The 20,597-nt window shown below is 48.3% G+C and overlaps 1 long non-coding RNA gene across 1 annotated transcript in view; it reads left to right on the top strand.

Moving 5' to 3' along the window:
* The window catches only part of LOC140407763 (uncharacterized), a 119,941-nt gene that overhangs the window by 39,068 nt on the left and 60,276 nt on the right, over positions 1–20,597 (top strand). The gene's annotated exons all lie outside the window — the stretch shown is intronic.

Raw genomic sequence — 20,597 nt, 5'->3', positions numbered from 1 at the left:
GCACCAGTGCCCAGTTTTTCCACTGATGTAATGGTTGCCATCATTTCACTTCCCACACCAAGTGGTGCACAAGGCTGACATTGTCTCTTCCCATAGCTAGTTTCCTGGAACAGGTCGATAATCTGTCACCAGAGGCTTACAATCTGAGGGCCACCAGTCCGAATCAAGCATGACTGACCAGGAGTATCTCCCGCTCTTACAATACTAATCTTTATTGTCACAATTAGGCTTACATTGCAATTAAGTTACTGGGAAACACCCCTAGTCGCCACATTTCGTCGCCTGTTCGGGTGCACAGAAGGAGAATTCAGAATGTCTAAATTACCTAACAGCACGTCTTTCAGGACTTGTGGGAGGAAACCGGAGCACCCGGAGGAAACCCAAGCAGACACGGGGATAACGTGCAGACTCCGCACAGACAGTGAGCCAGCCGCGAATCGAACCTGGGACCCTAGCACTGTGAAGCCACAGTGCTAACCACTGCGCTATCGTGCTGCCCAATCCATTGTCTTGTGTTGGGATAATTTTGCGGAATGACACGCAAGCCTGTTGGGCTACGTTATGAACCTTCCTTGGCCATCAAGTCCTGGGGTGGGACCCAAACCCAAGCATCTGTCTCAGAGGCACGGACTCTACCCACTGCGTCACAAGGCTTTGGTGCAATCGTTTCTTCACCTTTTATGGGACTTCGCTCCTTTAGATTCTGTGGTGGTAGCGATGTGCTTTTCAATAGTTGATGAGGAACATTATTCTATGAAGATGTTTTTGCTCCATGCACCATCTCCCATGAGCTATCGGGCCTTCCCACAAGACTACAACAAATCCCAATTCTGTTCTTTCTTAATGGTAATATATAAAACTTTAAATATAATGAAGAATTTTGGGAGCAAGGAACAAAAAGAAGTTGGTGTTGAACGAAATAGCCATATAGCATCAGATCTTTGCAACTACAGTTGAAAATCCCTTATCCGAAATGCTTGGAGTGTGGGTCGGATTTCGGAATAGTTCGGATTTCAGAATATACTGTGCAGATGCGGTGTGCATTGGGAACTGGGTATGTGCGGAAAGTTGGGAACAGCGCATATGCGGCACGCGTTGGAAACTGCATGTGCGGAACATTGGAACTGCGCTTTTGCAATGCGCGTTGGGTACTGTACATGTGTGGCACGCTCAAAATAAGTGCGGGTTTCGGAATTTTCCGGTTTTCGGGATTTCAGTTAAGGGATGCTCAACCTGTACCTGCTCATTCATGAAGGAACAGAAGGCTTTGAGGTGACTTGATTGAAGTTACCAGAAGCAGGCAAAGCATCAGTATATTAGATGTGGGCAAATTGTCCATTGTAGTGAAGAGTTCAAAGACCAGAGGATGCAATCTTAGACAAGGAAGTTAGAAACATAAGGCAACCTTTTCATTCAAAAGTGTCCGAAAACTCTTTACAGTCAATGAAGGGCTTTTGAAGTATAGTCATTGTTGGAGTGTGGGAAGTGCAACTAATATGCACACAGAAAACTCCCACAAACAACAATGTGATAATAATCAGATAATTTATTTTTATTATATTGATTGAGGGACAAATATAGGCCAGGACACTGCTCTTCGAAACCATGTCGTGGGAACCTTTTATGTTCACCTGAGGGTCAGATGGGGCCTCGGTTTAATGTTTCATGTGAAAATTATCTCCTGTGATGGTGCAGCATTGCCTCAGTACTGCACTGGAGGTTCAACCTACATTTCTATAATTAAGACCTGGAGTGGAGTGATGCCTCTGGGCAGAATTTCACCAAATTACCATCTGCGAAAGATTCTTGGGCATCGGGACCATGTGCGGTGTCCTAGTCCCATCAGCCTGCTCAACCTTCCTGAAGGTGGTCGAGTGACAGACCATCACCCCGATCCCCGTGTGATTGGAGATAATGGGCAGGGTCCGCAGGTAGGAGAGCCAATCAGAGTGTCCTAGAGTGTGGGAGACTGGCTGCTCTTCTGGGAGAGGGGGGCACAGCGGATGTAGGTCAGGGGTGGGGGGTGGGGGTGACACGAGTGCAACTCACGATTACTGCATCCACCTGGAGGGGGCAGGGTGATGAAGAGTTGTATTTAACAAAAATGGAAGGAAACACAGGAATCATAGATTTGACAGTGCAGAAGGAGGCCATTCGACCCATCGAGTCTGCACCGGCCCTTGCAAAGAGCACCCTACTCAAACCTACCCTATCGTCTCTATCCTATCCCCGTAACCCAGTAACCTCACTTAACCTTTTTGGACACTAAGAGCAATTTATCATGGGCAATCCACCTAGCCTGCACATCTTTGGGTTGTGGGAGGAAACCGGAGCACCCGAAGGAAAACCATGCAGACGCAGGGAGAACGTGCAGACTCCACACTCCCAGTGACCCAAGCCAGGAATCAAACCTGGGACCCTGGAGCTGTGAAGCAACTGTGCTAACTACTATGTACCGTGCTGCCATTCAGGAGACACGTGCATGGTTGAAAGAGCAAAAGGGAATGTCAAGATATGTACTCCAGAGCAACACTCATTCCTGAACACAATGGTTCAGTGTCTCTTTGGGGGTGTTTGGTATGGATTGGCCCGTTGTCCAAGGTCTATCAAGTAATTAAGAAGGCCTTTACTACTATAAAGGACCTGACAATTTGTCTCGTCATATCTAAATCATAATAAATGATAAATACCTGGTATTAATGTGCAGAGAAAGGACCGGCACTCATTTTTGTCAAACAGGAATGTCTACCCAAATAAATTCAAGAGAAGTGGATGGGACAGTACAACATCGGGCCTTTAGTGTTCAGGGAAAGGAATTTATACACTGACCCTTCTGGAAGGTAACTCCAGCAATGATGCCACCCTCCCTCAGTGCATTAATGGGGTGTTGGCCTAAGTTATATGTTTGAATTTTGAACTGGGGCTTAAACTCCCGGCTTCTAATTCAGAAGTAACAGCACCCTAACTAAGTCAGCCTGGCGCGCATAGAATATGGATTGATATTCTAAAGCAAAACGTACCTTGTCGAGGTAGTACAGTGGGCTAAATAGCTGGCTTGCAATGCAGAACAATGCCAGCAGCGCGGGTTCAATTCCCGTACCGGCCTCCCCGAACAGGCGCCAGAATGTGGCGACTAGGGGCTTTTCACAGTAACTTCATTGAAGCCTACTTGTGACAATAAGCAATTACTATTATTAGATTCTCCGAACCTGCCAGCAATGGAAGATAAACAGTTAGTATCGTCAATAATGCCATTTTTATTTATTAATCTTTGTGGCGTTGAGGTAGTATTAACAGTTAATTCCTTTAAAAACCTTGAAGCATATTAAGCATACTGAAAAAATTTACACCGGAAAATCAACAGTCTGAAATTTCCCAGGAAACAATATTTCCCAGTTGGCCTTGGCTGGTTAAACAAGGCCAGGCTGTGTTGATTGTCTCACTCAACAGTAAGTCATCAAACGTTTGAGGGCAAATATGAGGATTAACCAGCACAGTACAATACCACAGTCTCACCATTTCTGATGTTTGTTCAAAGTATGGCATCTGCAGCTGGTCACACCTCTTGAGCTGTATGACTATCACCAATTAATGATGAATCTTTTCTTCCCACAACATTGGTGTGTCTGGACTCCCTCCCTTTTTTATCAGTGTTGCTTCTGATCTTGACCACAAGCACCTGGCTAATGAACAGCAATCAGACAACAGCTGTGAACCAGAGGAGAGAAAGAGAATCTTCAAACACGGGCAATCTCGAATAAAACAGTAAGGAAACATACGCAACAGGCCCACCGACAACGGAGAAGAGGAATCATTATTTCAGGCCGGGCCTGAGGGAGCAATTGTTCTTAATCTTTTTTAATGCATTTACAACTTTTCAAAATAGAATAACCAGAGCAATGTCTCTCCCACGCAGAGAAATTCTAGTCATTAGGTGGCATTAAATATCTTGCTCACGTGGGTAGCACTTGCTTCCAGAGTTAAAAGAGGGCCAATGTGGTTGGTTAACTGCCCTCTGAAGTGGGCTAGTGAACCATTCAGTTATATGGACATAGGAATTATGAGCAGAAGTTGGCAATTTAGCCCTTTGAACCTGCTCCACCATTCAATCAGATCATGGATGATCTCTTCCTGGTCTCAAATCCACCTCCCTACCTGTTCCCCATATCCCTTTAACCTGTTTTTTTTAAAATCAGAAATATATCTATCTCCTTCTTGAAACCATTTAATGACTCAGATTCCACTGCACTATGGGGCAGCGAGTTCCACAAGTTCACCATCCTCTGCGAGAAGTAGTTCCTCCTCATTTCAGTTCTAAATCTTTCACCTCTCAACCAGAACCTCTGATCAAGCTGCTATTGGAAGAAGGCCCATGACCACTACTTTCTGATGGCAACTGAAGATGGTCAATAAATTCTGGCCTTGCCAATAATGCCAAAGAACCAGTATTAAGCTTTGAGTGCCTGCAACAATTTATTTGATCAGTATTGATATCATACCAGCTTGATTTAAAGATGATGAACAAGTAGTCAGCAATCAGTGGAAAGGCTCCATAACTTTTTCTTGACTTGGCAACTCCTGATCTGTAGTTCAATTGATCTCCACATCGTAAAGTACTGATGTGAGATGGCAGTGTGGTAGTCGATATTAGGGGTATTACGGTATCCAGGTTGATGCTGTATGACCATTGGTGTGGGAGGTACCTGAGTGAAGCTTGCCTGCTGGTTCCGCCCAGTAAGGTGGAGTATAAGAGCCTGTGTCTCCCTAGCAGCTGCATTCAGTATCTGCGCTGCTGGGGGAAACATCTAGTCCAATGATGCCTTCAATTGTCATCCAATCTCGCTTCTGGAATTATTGATCGAACATCAATTTATTGGACTAGATTTTAAAGAATGGAGCTCCGAATCAAGCTGGAGTGTCTGTAACTCAGCCCCCAGCCGGCAAACACAGCGGCAACCTTCAAACACTGGCTGGCGTGCTTCACAGGGTACCTCAGGACGGCTACGACTGCACCTACGGAGGACCAGAAACTGCAAGTTCTCCACTCGAGGGTGAGCACAGAGATCTACACCCTCACCGAGGATGCGAACGATTTTGAGGCCGCAATGACCCTGCTGAAAGGACACTATATTCGCCCAGTAAACCAGGTCTACATCCGACATCTGCTAGCGACGAGGCGACAAATCCCCGGGGAATCGCTGGAGGAGTTCTACCGTGCGCTTCTGGTGTTAGGTAGGAACTGTGACTGCCCGCAAGTTTCAGCCAGCGACCACACAGAATGTTTGATCCGGGACGCATACGTTGCAGGTATGCTGTCCTCCCAACTCCGCCAGCGGCTGCTAGAAAAAGAGACACTAGGCCTCAAGGAGGCACAGGCCCTTGCTAGCTCCCTGGATGTGGCCTCCTGAAACGCCCGCACTTACGTACCCGACCGTGCGGCAGCCCCAGGCAACCCCGGGGGTGCCCGCTGCTATTTTTGCGGGCAAGCCAAGTACCCCCGGCAGTGCTGCCCGACGCGCTCCTCCACCTGCAAAGGGTGCGGCAAAAAGGGCCATTTCATGGCGGTATGCCAGGCCCGGGCAGTCGCCGTGGGCAAACAAGGACCGCCACCCCAACTCTCTCCACGAGCCACGTGCGGCCAGTGGCCGCCGCCATCTTTCTGGCGCCGCCATCTTGTTCCCCAGGAACCATGTGCGACGGATGGGCATCGCCATCTTGCACACCCCCTGCCATGTGCGACCAGTGGGCGCCGCCATCTTGGCTGGAGTCTCAGGACCCTGATTCGGATGACCATACACCGCCCGAGGAAAACCTCCAACTTTTGCCACGACTTGCCTCGGTGACCCTGGACCAGTCTCGGCCCCGATCGCTCTCGACCGCGACGACGACCGTGCTCATCAATGGGCACAAAACATCCTGCCTGATCGACTCTGGGAACATAGAGAGCTTCATACACCCCAACACAGGAAGGCGCTGTTCTCTTCCCATCCACCCAGTTAATCAAAAAATCTCCCTGGCCTCCGGGTCTCACTCTGTAGAGATCAAAGGGTTCTGCGTAGTGAACCTCACGGTCCAGGGAAGGGAATTAAAAAATTTCTGCCTCTACGTCCTCCCTCACCTCTGCGCTGCCACGCTCCTAGGGTTAGATTTCCAATGCAACTTCCAGAGTTTAACTTTTAAATTCAGCGGCCCTAAACCCCCCCTCACTGTCTGCAGCCTCGCGACCCTCAAGGTCGATCCGCCTTCCCTTTTTGCGAACCTCACCCCGGATTGCAAACCCGTCGCCACCAGGAGCAGACGGTACAGTGCCCAGGACCAGACCTTCATTCGGTCGGAAGTCCAGCGGTTACTGGAGGAAGGTATTATTGAGGCTACCAACAATCCCTGGAGAGCTCAAGTAGTGGTTGTAAAGACCGGGGAGAAGCATAGGATGGTCATCGATTATAGTCAGACCATCAACAGGTATACAAAGAACAAAGAAATGTACAGCACAGGAACAGGCCCTTCGGCCCTCCAAGCCCGTGCCGACCATACTGCCCGACTAAACTACAATCTTCTACACTTCCTGGGTCCGTATCCTTCTATTCCCATCCTATTCATATATTTGTCAAGATGCCCCTTAAATGTCCCTATCGTCCCTGCCTCCACTACCTCCTCCGGTAGTGAGTTCCAGGCACCCACTACCCTCTGCGTAAAAAACTTGCCTCGTACATCTACTCTAAACTTTGCCCCTCTCACCTTAAACCTATGCCCCCTAGTAATTGACCCCTCTACCCTGGGGAAAAGCCTCTGACTATCCACTCTGTCTATGCCCCTCATAATTTTGTATACCTCTATCAGGTCGCCCCTCAACCTCCTTCGTTCCAGTGAGAACAAACCGAGTTTATTCAATCGCTCCTCATAGCTTATGCCCTCCATACCAGGCAACATTCTGGTAAATCTCTTCTGCACCCTCTCTAAAGCCTCCACATCCTTCTGGTAGTGTGGCGACCAGAATTGAACACTATACTCCAAGTGTGGCCTAACTAAGGTTCTATACAGCTGCAACATGACTTGCCAATTCTTATACTCAATGCCCCGGCCAATGAAGGCAAGCATGCCGTATGCCTTCTTGACTACCTTCTCCACCTGTGTAGCCCCTTTCAGTGATCTGTGGACCTGTACTCCTAGATCTCTTTGACTTTCAATACTCTTGAGGGTTCTACCATTCACTGTATATTCCCTACCTGCATTAGCCCTTCCAAAATGCATTACCTCACATTTGTCCAGGTTAAACTCCATCTGCCATCTCTCCGCCCAAGTCTCCAGACAATCTAAATCCTGCTGTATCCTCAGACAGTCCTCATCGCTATCCGCAATTCCACCAACCTTTGTGTCGTCTGCAAACTTACTAATCAGACCAGTTACATTTTCCTCCAAATCATTTATATATACTACAAAGAGCAAAGGTCCCAGCACTGATCCCTGTGGAACACCACTGGTCACAGCCCTCCAATTAGAAAAGCATCCCTCCATTGCTACCCTCTGCCTTCTATGGCCTAGCCAGTTCTGTATCCACCTTGCCAGTTCACCCCTGATCCCGTGTGACTTCACCTTTTGTACTAGTCTACCATGAGGGACCTTGTCAAAGGCCTTACTGAAGTCCATATAGACAACATCTACTGCCCTACCTGCATCAATCATCTTAGTGACCTCCTCGAAAAACTCTATCAAGTTAGTGAGACACGACCTCCCCTTCACAAAACCGTGCTGCCTCTCACTAATACGTCCATTTGCTTCCAAATGGGAGTAGATCCTGTCTCGAAGAATTCTCTCCAGTAATTTCCCTACCACTGAAGTAAGGCTCACCGGCCTGTAGTTCCCGGGATTATCCCTGCCACCCTTCTTAAACAGAGGAACAACATTGGCTATTCTCCAGTCCTCCGGGACATCCCCTGAAGACAGCGAGGATCCAAAGATTTCTGTCAAGGCCTCAGCAATTTCCTCTCCAGCCTCCTTCAGTATTCTGGGGTAGATCCCATCCGGCCCTGGGGACTTATCTACCTTAATATTTTTTAAGACACCCAACACCTCGTCTTTTTGGATCACAATGTGACCCAGGCTATCTACACCCCCTTCTCCAGACTCAACATCTACCAATTCCTTCTCTTTGGTGAATACTGATGCAAAGTATTCATTTAGTACCTCGCCCATTTCCTCTGGCTATACGCAGCTCGACGCATACCCTCTCCCCTGCATATCTGATCTGGTCAATCAGATTGCACAATACAAGGTCTTTCCCACAGTGGATCTAAAATCCGCTTACCACCAGCTCCCCATCCGCCCTAGCGACCGCAAATACACTGCATTCGAAGCAGATGGGCGGATCTACCACTTCCTAAGGGTTCCCTTCGGTGTCACAAATGGAGTCTCGGTCTTCCAATGGGAGATGGACCGAATGGTTGACCGGTACGATTTGCGGGCCACGTTTCCGTACCTCGATAACGTCACCATCTGCGGCCACGACCAGCAGGACCACAACACCAACCTCCGAAAATTCCTCCATACCGCAAAAGTCCTTAATCTAACCTACAACAAGGACAAATGCGTGTTCAGCACCAACCGTCCAGCCATCCTCGGCTACGTAGTGCATGATGGAGTTATAGGCCCAGATCCCGAACGCATGCGCCCCCTCATGGAGTATCCCCTCCCCCACTGTGCCAAGGCCCTGAAACGCTGCCTGGGATATTTTTCATATTATGCCCAGTGGGTCCCCAACTATGCGGACAAGGCCCGTGCACTAATTCAGTCCACGGTTTTTCCCCTGTCAGCAGAGGCCCGCCAGGCCTTCAGCCGCATCAAAGCGGACATTGCAAAGGCCACGATGCACGCAATCGATGAATCCCTTCCCTTCCAAGTCAAGAGCGACGCGTCCGACGTAGCTCTGGCGGCCACCCTCAACCAAGCGGGCAGGCCCGTGGCATTCTTCTCAAGCACCCTCCACGCTTCAGAAATCCACCATTCCTCAGTTAAAAAGTAGGCCCAGGCCATAGTAGAAGCTGTGCGGCATTGGAGACATTACCTGGCCGGCAGGAGATTCACTCTCCTCACTGACCAACGGTCGGTTGCCTTCATGTTCAATAATGCACAGCGGGGCAAGATAAAGAACGATAAGATCTTACGGTGGAGGATCGTGCTGTCCACCCACAACTATGAGAGCTTGTATCGTCCCGGGAAGCTAAACGAGCCTCCTGATGCCCTATCCAGCGGCACATGTGCCAACGCACAAGTGGACCGACTCCAGGCCCTCCACGAAGACCTCTGCCACCCGGGGGTCACTCGATTCTTCCATTTCATTAAGACCCGCAAACTGCCCTACTCCATCGAGGAGGTCAGGACCGCCACCAGGAACTGCCAAATCTGCGCAGAGTGCAAGCCGCACTTCTACAGGCCAGAGAAAGCGCACCTGATAAAGGCTTCCCATCCCTTTGAACGGCTCAGTATGGACTTCAAGGGGCCCCTCCCCTCCACCGACCGCAACACGTACTTCCTGAACGTGATTGACGAGTACTCCCGGTTCCCGTTCACCATCCCCTGACCCGACATGACTGCAGCCACCGTCATAAAAGCCCTCCACAGTATCTTTACACTGTTCGGTTTCCCCGCCTACATACACAGTGATAGGGGGTCCTCCTTTATGAGCGAGGAACTGCGTCAATTCCTGCTCAGCAAGGGCATTGCCTCGAGCAGGACGACCAGTTACAACCCCCGAGGAAACGGACAGGTAGAGAGGGAGAACGGAACGGTCTGGAAGACCGTCCTACTGGCCCTACGGTCCAGGAATCTCCCAGTCCCATGCTGGCAGGAGGTCCTTCCGGATGCTCTCCACTCCATCCGATCACTGTTGTGTACCATGACCAACCAGACACCTCACGAACGTCTCCTCGTCTTCCCCAGGAAGTCCTCCTCTGGGACCTCGCTCCCAACCTGGCTGGCAGCTCCTGGACCCATCCTGCTCCGCAAACACGTGCAAGCGCACAAGTCAGACCCATTGGTCGAGAGGGTCCACCTCATGCACACTAACCCTCAATACGCCTACGTAGCGTACCCCGACGGCCGACAGGATACGGTCTCCCTACGGGACCTGGCGCCCGCTGGGTCCCCACCCACACCCCCACCACCAACCCCATCCTCCCTCCCACTGGCGCACCCCACAGCCGCCCCCTTCCCAGGTGGATCAGTTCTCCCACTGGTCCCATCTAGGGGTGATGAAGCTGTTGAAGAAGCCAAAGCCACGCTCCCGGAGCCACGGATTCCCGAGCCGGCACCTGCAACACCGCCGAGACTGCGACGATCGCAGAGGACGACCAGGGCCCCCGACCGACTAATTGCTTCATTTTGAATGTAAATAAATACTGTAAATAGTTGCGGCATGTAATGAGGCAAAACACTGTACTAATGTATACCGGGTACCACCATAACCTCAACCTCTATCACTGGATAACGCGAGACCACTATCCCCGCCCGTCTCTTTTCTTAACAGGGGGTGAATGTGGTAGTCGGTATTAGGGGTATTACGGTACCCAGGTTGATGCTGTAAGACCATTGGTGTGGGAGGTACCTGAGACAGCAATATCATTGGTGAAGCCTGCCTGCTGGTTCCGCCCAGTAAGGCGGAGTATAAGAGTCTGTGTCTCCCTAGCAGCTGCATTCTGTACCTGCGCTGCTGGGGAAAACATCTAGTCCAATAAACCCTTCAATTGTCTTCAAATCTCGCTTCTGGAGTTATTGATCGAGCATCAGGCAGTAAACTTAAAATTTTAATTCTTTTACAACAGACGTTTTCCTCAGGTCTGACGAAGGGTCATTTCAATTCTGAGCTGGTAGCATTTTACTCTGGAAAATCATTGGATATTTTCATTATCAATTTCCAATTCACTTCTTCTCTATTAAAATTGTATTATTGAATTGTTGGATTATTTTTCTTTTGCTGCATTCGATGAAATAAGACAAAGTATAATGAGCGTGTTTTTTACATCATTTTATTTTGCAAGGAATAGATTAAACTTTTAATTACAAATTGTGATCTGTTGTCAGAATCAATTTGCCAAGGCAAACAGAAAAGTCATAAGTATGTTATAGAAATCAGTGGCCTTTTGTTGATTTTTCAGAGAACAATGTGAGGTTCATTTGAATGTGCCTCAGTTACAACCTATGCCTGAAGGGTGGTACAGCAAAGTCTGGATGAATAGAGTGGGTGTTGAAAAGCTCCAACATCCACATTGGGTCATAAAACAAACAATTAGATTTGCGATATTTTGATCCTCATTTAATTTCCAGCTGTGAAAATGTGCAAGCGATTTCATCTTAATGAACCCCTTGTGGTACACATATCCTGCAAAGATAATTCCTATATACTGTAATGTTTCAACACTATCAACACACTTAATATTTTCTCAAAACTCAAAATTCTTATTAAAAGAAAAATAATAACGTTGGCGAGGAACACTAACAGTTTTCAAATTATGTCCTGCATTAATTCTTGCCAGAGTTTTCCCACTCTGTTTAAAGTGTTGAGGTGCAAATAATGAGGCCTAAAAGGACAAATAACGCTTGTGAAACTTTCATCAACAATTTACCAAATAGATAAACGGGATGGTTTTGCTCAGTTGGCTGGACAGCTGGTACATGATGCAGAGCAAGACCACCAGATCGGGGTTCAATTCCCAGACTGGCTGAGATAATTCATAAAGGCCCTGCCTTCTCAATCTCGCTCCTCACCTGAGGTGTGGTAATCCCCAGGTTAATCACCACTAGTCAGCTCTTCCCCCTCAAAAGGGGAAAGCATCCTATGGTCATCTGGGACCAAATCAACTTAACTTTAAATCTATAAAATGCTGTCATTTGGTTCAAACGGTGGAGCTTATCGCATGAACAAATCAACTCAAAACAATGTTTCCATCCAATGGAAGATTTTGAACAGACATCAAATTAGCCAGGTTTTACCAGAACGCATTTAGTGGGATTCAGTGATGTGTCATTGCCAAAGTCCAATCACCCTCACCCACCCTAGGACGGCACAGTAGCACTGTTACTTCACAGCGCCAGGGGCCCAGGTACGATTCCTGGCTTGGGTCACTGTCTGTGCAGAGTCTGCACGGTTCTCCCCATGTGTGCGTTGGTTTCCTCCCACAAGTTCTGAAAGACGTGCTGCTAGGTAATTTGGACATTCTGAATTCTCCCTCTGCGTACCTGAACAGGCGTCGGAATGTGGCGACGAGGGGCTTTTCGCAGTAACGTCATTACCGTGTTAATGTAAGCCTACGACAATAATTTTAATTATTATTACACCTCACTATCGCTCACGGCTTTTTCTGTCAATTGAAATCTCTATCCCCCCCTGCCTGGTTCGACTTAGTCCAGTGGAGTTACAGTTAAACGGGTATCAGCTTCAACAACAGATTGATTAATAGGTTAAATGACAGCGAACAAAAAGAGGCATGCTTGGAGACTCGAAGTGGGTGGACTGCTGCTGGCGGGCATCCAACAGTCCTGTTGATGTATTTCTGATGCAAAATTCACCAGGCTAGAGTGTTTCATTCTAATCCAATTCTTTTCCTGCACCTAAGGCAGACTTTTGTCTGTTTCCATAGCAAGTTATTCCGGAACAGGTTGCTAGTCTGTCGCCAGAGGGTTATAGCTTGATGGACACTACTCTGTATCAAGCGTGGCTGACCAGGAGTCTCTCCCGCTCTTAACGCCAGTCATTGGCATGTTGGAAGGGGTTTGCAGGTTGACCCTCAACCTGTTTGGTCGTGTTATGAATGCACCTTCCTTGACCATCAAGACCTGGGGTGGGGCTCGACCCCCACGTTTCTGGCTCAGAGGTAGGAATGCTACCACCACGCCACAAGGCCTCCTCGGAATATCTCATTGGTAAATTTAACACAATTGTCTAAGTGGTATTGTCAATTCTGTTCCTCGGACGTGCACTGTTGTGGAACAGCAAGTCAGCTCAATGGCATCTGTATAAGGGACTTTAGGTGCGGGGACAACAGAATAATTGGAGAACCTTTCAGTTACGTTCCGACCATGATGTTAAGGTTTTGAGACACAAGAATCCAAGATGTGACTAAAGCCGTCTTTGACAACCTTGGCAATGCAGACAGGATAATCATCTGGGAGGAATTCAGAGGCCTCCTGTTAGCGATACTGATCCCATTGTCACACATCAATGGTCAACTTCAGGTCTTAGCTGCCAAAAATAAAGAAGCTCTCAGTTCATCTTCAGTCTCGGAGTCGCAGATGATAAAACATACCACAGCATTTAGACCCGAGCAGTTGGAGCAGTAATGGCTTACTGCTCTTCCTATCTGAACTTGCAAATATGGACATAAGCCGTCAGTGGAATCACATGCAGATATCTCAAGAAATCGACATAGCATGTAAGGTCATCAACCTGAAATGTTGGGCGTGATTTAACGCCCAAAAAACAGAGTCCGTTTTGGGCGCATATAGCGGGGTCTTTCTCGGCACATGCAGTACAAGAACAACCCCGTTATCTAACGGGACTCTGCCAGTGTTTTTGGCTTCAGTCGGGAGCGCCCCGCTGAAACCGCACTTACTTCATTCACTGATCGATGCACCATTTTTAAATGCCAGTATGGCACTGGCAGGGTGTCTGGATGGTAGTGCCAAGGTGTCGGGCTGGCTGGGCCAAGGTGACCAGGTGTCAGCAGGTGTTCCAGTGTATCACCCTGCCCAGAGCCCAACCACCCGGGAGCCTCTAATAGTCTGGGAGAACCCCTCCCCAGATACTGTTACACCTGGTCCATGTTTCTGTAGAAATCAGTGCTCAATGTGCCACGGCAAGGTCTCCCAGGCGAGACCTTCCGCTTCCAGGCCTTGGGAGAACATATTTATGTGGACATATTTATGCCCATTTAATAGCCCATTTAAAATCTTAATCTGGATCACGCCCAGTGAGGGCGAGATCCAGATCTCATTAGATTTCACGAGACGTTCCGAGCGGCGCGATTCTCGCGAGAGGCCTCTCGCAACATTTAACGGCCTTCTCACATCACCACGTCACGACAAGGCCATTAGATCATGCCTGGTAACTATGTTTTTCTCTCCAAAGGTGCTGGCAGACATGCTGAGTACGTTCCAGAAATTTCTGTTTTTTATTTCAAACTTTCAGAATGCACAGTATTTTGCTTTTGTTGAAGGCTCTATGTCCGTTCCTCTTCGTGGCCCAGAATCTCCGATTTCCAAGCCAGGGGTGGTGTCCCAGAGGCATCCCAGATGATGAGCTAGGGTTACACATGGAAGTCCCCTTCAAAGACTGAACGGCAATTGCCCGCGAGGTTTAAACTCCCAATGGGCAATTAGCCTGCACTGGGAACTAATAATAATAATCTTTATTAGTGTCACAAGTAGGCTTACATTAACACTGCAATGAAGTTGCTGTGAGACTCCGAGTTAAATCAGAGATTTTGGATGGTTCTGACTCTTCTAACAGTTACCCAGGAAATGTTAGAATGATTAAAACCACTTCTAACTCTATATACCACTGGCCCCATCTGGCACCCCACTTAAACCCCCCCCGACGAACCCCCCCCCCCCCCCCCCACCCCTGCCAGCCATGACCCAATGCATCCCCAACCACCACTCACCATGACTTACCTCTTAACTAGCCCACACTCGACTACCCCTCCAGATTACCTTCCCAGCATGCCAAACAACCCCCATCCCCTGACGACCCTCCAACCCCCGCAGATTACCCATCGAACCACCCCCCCCCCTCCATCCTCTGACCACCTGACCCCTCTCCCTGAACATTCTCCCACCCCTCGACCGGACCACCCAGTCCCGACACCCCCCCCACCCCATCTCCGACCACGGGCGGCACGGTGGCACAGCGGTTAGCACTGCTGCCTCACAGCTCCAGGGTCCCGGGTTCAATTCCGGCCTCGGGTCACTGTCTGCGTGGAGTTTGCACTTTCTCCCCGTGTCTCCGTGGGTTTCTTTTGGGTGCTCCGGTTTCCTCACACAGTCCAAAGATGTGCAGGTTAGGTAGATTGGTCATGCTAAATTGCCCCTCCGTGTCCAGAAGGTTAGTTGGGGTTACTGGATTACGGGGGATAGGGTGGAGGTGTGGGATTAAGTAGGGTGCTCTTTCCAAGGGCCGTGCAGACTCGATGGGCCAAATGGCTTCATCTGCACTGTAAATTGTACGTATGGTGTACCCCCTCACCCATTTACCTGGCAGATGTACCGGAAGGAATTTTATGTTCGCCACAAACACAAATCCCATTATGACCACTAACTCTCACGAGAGAGCCATGACCGTATTTGTGCGGGGAGATCTCAGAATGAGATATTCCCTGCCCCCCTCCCCGACCAGCGACATAATTAGGTTCACACCCAGCGAGGCCATGAACCTGATGACCATCAATTTAAATAGATTTAAATATTTCGAAATGGCATAATCCCTTACCTTACCTTCCGGGTTCGCAGCACATTCCCACCCTCTCCCGTGAGCATGGTGTCACGTGTAGCCCCTGAGTGGGTGGTCAAGAACATGTTGGGTCACTGCCCCCTAGCACCATGGCATGGTCAGATGGTGGGGTCAGGGGTCATGTATAGGGCTGGGCCAGGGGGCAGGACTTCTAGGGAACCCTGTGAGGAGGTCCCCATTATATTGGGGGGGGGGGGGCGATGGTGCAGGGGAGGTTGTGCCTGCACGGCAGTGGAGGGGAGGGTATTGGAGACTTAGAATGGGGGAGTGCCCCAATGCCGGCGAGAATGGCGGGGGAAGGTTGGGTCTCCCCAATGCTTGCATGGTTTTGGTAGGTGGGAGGAGGGACGCTGGGGGGGGGGGGGGGGGGGGGGGTGGCGGGATACCTGGCCTGACATTTGAGTCGTGGGGCAGGAGATTGGCTCTCTGCGTTGAGTGTTGGGGGTGTTCCCCTTGCCTTCCGGGGTCTCGCTATCTGGGGGCGGGGGGGGGGGGGTCGGAATGTGGGAAGGGATGCCTTGATCTTCACTTTGAGATCAGGGCAGCCATTAAAAATAGCTCCAGGGACTGCTGCTCTGAACGTTTCTCATCAGGTCCAGGTCGGTAAACCGGGCCAGAAAAGTGCAACTCCAGACTTGGATGAGTCAAAAGGAGCAGAGGGGCTATCCGATAATAGTTGTCACTCACGGAGGTTCTGACCAATAAGAATAACACAGGAAAAAAGCAATGACTAAAGGTGACAACAAAACAGTGTATCAAGTGCCACACAGGTAGCTTCTCATTAATGAAAGCAATCCATCCAAAATGAAGACACTGCGATCAAATCTTTCACAAAACCAGATTACCACAAAAAATTCAAAATACTGAGTCACTTTTTGAAACGATGAATAAAGATTCACAATTGTCTTTCGATGTTTTTAAAAGAAGATCGTACTCAACGTACTTTATATTTATCCCACTGCAGCCTCTTACACCCTCACCTGTAAACTACTATAGGAAACGACGATTGTGCTTTTTTGTATGAATTTTCTCGCTTGTTTTACTTATATATTTACGACTTTAAGACAATAATCCACATGGTGATAACTAGACTAAGGGATAGAAATTTCTGTCAGCAGTATTATCATAGAAATGTTTAAAACGTATTAAGATCCCCTCTCAACTGCCTTAATGTTGACACTCAAGTAATGTTTTTGTAACATATGCAAAGGTTTCTTAATAAACCAGAAATCATGATGTGGAACATGTTTGATTCTTTCGTCTGAAATCCTCCTTTTACATTTGTAACAGAGGCTTTTATTGGTTGAAGGTAAATAGGTCAATGCCTTTACTAAAATAATTCAGAGGGTTCTTCCAGTCATGACTCTTTTCATATTTCCTACAGTAATTTCAGGGCCTGTGTGCAGTTGCATAGTTTACAAAAGGCATGTGCCTTTTTCCCATCGGGTAATCCGGGTCTTATACAAATATCAACATAAAATCTTGCTGAGTGTAGGGGCCAGCTCATTCTAGTGCTGGAAATCACCCCGCGTCCTAAGGAAATTACCAAGGAATTAGATGCATTTTATTGCAATTATATGCTAAGCCTTTCATGGGGTTTGACCTACAATTCCATTCATAGATCCCAAGCTCAGATTCCTCCTCTTAGACAAAAGAGCCAACATAAGACTCAGTAGGGGAGAGTTCTACTGGCACAGCAAGGGAAGATTGTACGGCTCCAGCTCGGAATTCTTTAAAGGGAAGGTTGCGCCAGTTGGTTTGACTAAACTTCATTTAAAGAATAACTATTACTGCATAAGAAGATGAGTATTCAGCCTTCCTCTGGCTGACGTCAAGCAGTGTTAATGTCCAGAGATTCTTAGCTGAAGGAACGTAGATGGCAAGTGGTGATGTGGGTTAAGTGAGTCTCTTTAATCATTACGAATCTAGTTTTACAAATAGCTCGTATCATTTGGGAAAGAGCCATTATAAACTGCAAGGAATAGCTTGCACTGTATTCGGATATATCTTTGTCAGCAGAAGTCTGAATTAAGGTTATCAGGAAGTAATTCTACGCATATTATTATTGACAGCATTAGATTAAAGTCAAATGATGAGGTCAAGGTGGAAAAGCAATAAAAAATCTGTTCAAATATTTTACGCCAATTAATCTAAAAGAACTAATTAAAGATGCAACTCTCTTTTACCATAGTTAATTTCCATCACCAAAATACTGCCTTGTTGTTTATGATCCTATTCTTAGCTGAAAGAGAATACCAGTTTATTCATGCAATGTCAATATAGCTGGCATGTTTCTAAAAGAGCTAAAGAGTACAGAATGGTAATCTGACTGAATGCCTAACATGCCTGGCCAAATATTGTGAATGCCGCATATTCAGAACCCGAATATCGTCCCCTGCACTGTACACTTTCATTGCTTTTGTCAAACATGCCACATTGCTAAAGGTGACTTGGTAAAAGGGAAACTTTAAGATGTCCTCTTGTCGACTCTTTAGATGCCTCCGCTGAAATGAAAGTTCCACAGTGGGCTGAATTCTCCTGTCTCCCAGCCGTGTGTGTCTTGGCGGTGTGCCGCTTGCTGGCGGCGAGATTCTCGATTCCCGCCGCTTGTCGATGGAATTTCCCATTGAAGCCACCCCATGCTGCTGGGGCACCCGCAGACAGAGGTGTGCTGGCGGTGGGAAAAGAGAATCGCAACGGCCGGAGAATTCTGGACAGTGTTTTGGAGATGTCATAAAATATGGGTCTGGATTCTCCTTTTATGAGGCTAAGTGTGAAGGATCCGTGGCGTTTTATGTGAAAAAAATCAGCGGCACCCCCGCACCGATCCTGCAACCGATGAAGGGCTGGCTGCCGCACCACAAAACCTCCAGGCTCCCACGATATAAATGGTTTGAGAATGGCCGCGCATGCGCACGGCGACGACCTGCAACAGTCGCGCCGTAAGACATGGCGCCGGCCGTGCGCGGACCCGACCTGCCAGATAGTGCCCTCCCTAGCCACCTCCTGGCCATCCCCCACCAGACCCCCCAGCCCTCGCGGCAGCCCCAACAGTCAGCAGCACGGCTCCCGCCCGACTGCGGTGCCGCTGGACACAGTCTGCATCCGCCACGCCGGGTTCCCGACCGCTGAGACCACATGTCAACCGCGCGGTCGGGAACTCGGCTGGAACTTCAGGGGACGGCCTTCAGGTGAGGCCATCCCAAAGGCGTGCACCGCGCGACGTGATGTCGCCGTTTCGGAGGGGGCCGAGCATACAAAAGCTGTGTCAAACAGGCACCACCCCCGATTTCGGCCTCAAAAAGGGATTCACTGACACACTTCCTTCCCTCTTGCAGGACAAGGTGAAGCACAAATGGAGACAGAAGGTGAGAACTGGCGGGCAGTCAGGCCTGTAAGCCCAAAACCCCTCAGAAGAGACAGGTTTGGTTATTAACCCATTGTTGAGGCTGTGACCAATGACGGGGCTGAAGCGATCAAAGATGACAGACTCCTCATCCCTAAGTCATCTTCTGACATGCCATTTGGCCTTTATCCCACATGCTCTTCAGATTGTTAAACGGCAGACAATGGAATATCTTACTTAATGACTTCCTTCTTTCAACTACTCAAGAAGTGTGAACTAGCGAGATAGTGGAGCAGAGATAGCAAAGAAAGAATAATGACGATGATGCACCATCCCCTGCTTTCACCCTTGCAGCCACCAACTCAGATACTGCAAGTATTTTACAGGGTAAATTAGAGACAGAATCTGCACATATTGAGGCGCCAGGTATGAATGGGTTTCAGCCAGGGAGGGATGCAATGAAATTCAGCAACTGTTCCTGCAATGAAGTGTTGGAAAATCCATGGCATTCTCCCAATGATACAAAGGCAAGATGAGTTATGTCAACGTTAAAATTATTACATCATAGCTAACTACAACTTCAAATGGGCTTTCGACGGGATCATTAACATGCATCAAAACCACAGAAATAGACTGTCATAACCTCAGTAGAACATCTTATCTGAGACAGATTTGTGATGTACAAAGGAGTCAAGGGTTATGGCAACAGGCAGAAAATGGAGTTAAAGCCGCAATAACATTAGCCATGAGCTCATTGAATGGCGGAGCAAGCTTGAGGGGCAAAATGGCCTACTCCTGCTCCTATGTTCTTATGGACAGTCCAGCACTTCCTCAACATGGCACTGGAGTGTCAACCTAGAAATGAAATGAAATGAAAATCGCTTATTGTCACAAGTAGGCTTCAAATGAAGTTACTGGGAAACGCCCCTAGTCGCCACATTCCGGCAGCTGTTCGGGGAGGCTGGTACGGGAATTGAACCGCGCTGCTGGCCTGCTTTAAAAGCCAGCGATTTAGCCCTGTGCTAAACTAGCCCCTAGAAATGCCCGCAGGTTGCTGAAGCAAGCCTTAGATCCATGGCTTCTAACTCAAAGGCAATTGTGCTGCTAATTGAATGAGGTTGTCAAATGGATGTGTAATAGACATAGACATAGAATCCCAATAGTGCAGAAGGAGGCCATTCAGCCCATCGGATCTGCAGCGGCTCCTGCTCCGATAGAGCACCTTACCGAGGCCCAATCCCTGTAACCCCACCGAAGCTTTCGGACACCAAGGGGCAATTTAGCATGGCCAATTCACCTAACCTGCACATCTTTGGTCTGTGGGAGGAAACCGGAGCACCCGGAGGAAACCCACGCACACACGGGGAGAAAGTGAAAACTCCACACAGACAGCCACCAGAGGTCAGAATCAATACCAATGAAGATTTGTCAATCTCGAAAGGACCTCAGCTCCTTCATCTACTCTATCACCTCAGTATCCAACCGTTTCTTCAGAGGTTTCATGGCTTTTAGTCCCCTTCCCCAAAATTCATTCCATGCATTTGAATTTCTGCCTAGATGGCTAGTGATAATGTCTAATTTTCCACCGACTGCATATCACGCGATATATTACAAAGCTACTTGGTCAAAATAAATTGTGTCTTTGACGTGCAGAAATAGAAACAAGGTTGTTCTATTTTAAATAAGGAGTCACTTTTCAAAAGGCGTGCTTATCTCTGTAATTAGTTGAAGGAAAATTAAAGTGATGCAGCA

The sequence above is a fragment of the Scyliorhinus torazame genome, chromosome 2 (genome assembly GCF_047496885.1).
Source record: "Scyliorhinus torazame isolate Kashiwa2021f chromosome 2, sScyTor2.1, whole genome shotgun sequence".
NCBI lineage: Eukaryota > Metazoa > Chordata > Chondrichthyes > Carcharhiniformes > Scyliorhinidae > Scyliorhinus > Scyliorhinus torazame.
This window is presented reverse-complemented; position numbering and strand designations above follow the sequence as displayed.